General features: G+C 45.3%; 1 long non-coding RNA gene across 2 annotated transcripts in view; it reads left to right on the top strand.

The window, feature by feature from the left end:
- The window catches only part of LOC114067070, a 28,386-nt gene that overhangs the window by 8,110 nt on the left and 18,641 nt on the right, over nucleotides 1-1,635 (top strand). The window lies entirely within an intron of this gene.

Consider the following 1,635-nt stretch of genomic DNA (forward strand, 5'->3'; position numbering starts at 1 on the left):
AATCCTGAGGTTCATCTGCCGGGGCCAAGCACGCTTGGACGGTGGCAGCGAGGTCCTCAGGACGTAGATGGATTGCCTTACGGGCTAACGAGCTCCATCTGCCCGGGGAGGGGCCCCGACCGGGAATCGAACCCGGGTCTCTGCAGTGACAGTGCAGTGTATTTTCCCCTGGACCACCGGGGGCTCCCCTTGGACAAATACTGAAACAAGAAATATGCCTCTTCCCTGCCCATCTAAAAGCCTGAGCTAACCAAAGGCATGACCCAGTCCCTTGGACACTCAAACATAACTGTGTAATAGAGTCTATGCTCAGCTGAGAAATCTTTCATAGAATCACAGAACGGTTTGGGTTGAAATGGACCTGAAAGTTCACCTTGTTCCACCTCCCTGCCATTGTCACGGACATTAGACCAGATTGCTCCAAGCCCCATCCAACTTGGCCTTGGACACTTCTAGCAAAAGGGATCTTTCTCGTCCTGGAGACAAGAATGACAAGGAACTGAAAAAAAGAAAATATTTTTATTTATTCCTTCAGAAGGGAAACTGAGGCAGAGAAGGATTAAGTGACTTGCATACAGGCAGACTGTAGCAGAGCCTGGAATAAATCCCAGAGGTCTGATTCTCAGTTTAGTTCCTTAACCACGAAATCACCCCTTGCTCATATCAGAGCATCCTTTGTCACCACAAATTGAGGGTCACAAGCAGTGGGAACAAAAGAGCTGGAGGTCACAGTAGTAAGAACACATTTGCTCTATTTAGGTAAATTCCCTTCCTGATAAGGCCATTCAAGATATCAGTGTTTTCACCTGAATGTGAAAGGTTCTGCATTCTCACTGTCAGTCCCTCGGGTCTCTCTATATTTCTTTTGAAAAGCCAAAGCAGGAGAGTTACAAGAATAATAACATTCATTAAAAAAAGCAATAATAATAGAGCTACAGTGCAAGAAGGAGGTGAAATTAAGTTTGGATTTGTAGCCTGCAAACGGCCGTGTGAATGCTAAAACATTACCTCTGTTGTTTAGCTCAGATAAAATTGTTTTGGTGCCAGCAGAAAATACCTTTCTTTAGGAAGGTCTTCTGGGCTCTAATTTGGAAATTCCAAAAGACTCATATGTATCCAGTTGTGCACTTGTAAAGAGGTGAGAGACCTGCCAATAAGTGATTTACAGTATGTTTTCCCATGTTTTACATTTTGGTAATTTCATGTTGCAACTCAATACCTAATAATGTAAAATCCAGCTCCTCCAACTAAGCCAGGAATGAACTCATGGAGGAGTGTCCCACAGGGAAGGGCATATACTTCATTACGTGTCTGTGTGCCAGCACCGGAGACGCAAAAACAGCTCTGTGGAGATTTGTCCTGTAAGGTCAACCCCCAGAATTGAAAGGGTTGGCTGAATTCACCTCTTGCTACTGACTGACTACAATTCCCAAGACTTGGACATCACCACGGAGTCTGCTGAGGTCAGGCTGCTGAACCTTGGGCTCAGCTGTGCCTTTAGAGGAAACTACCCGTGAACTACAGCTCAAGAGAAACCTGAAGGAAAGTTGGAGAAATGCACAATTCCTATGTCAGCATGATCAAGAGAGCACAGATCAACATCTGAACCATGAGGTGGAGTGTGAACTGACTCCT

This window comes from Empidonax traillii, unplaced genomic scaffold (assembly GCF_003031625.1).
Source record: "Empidonax traillii isolate 1590-97213 ecotype Southwest subspecies unplaced genomic scaffold, ASM303162v1 scaffold856:size409766, whole genome shotgun sequence".
Lineage (NCBI taxonomy): Eukaryota > Metazoa > Chordata > Aves > Passeriformes > Tyrannidae > Empidonax > Empidonax traillii.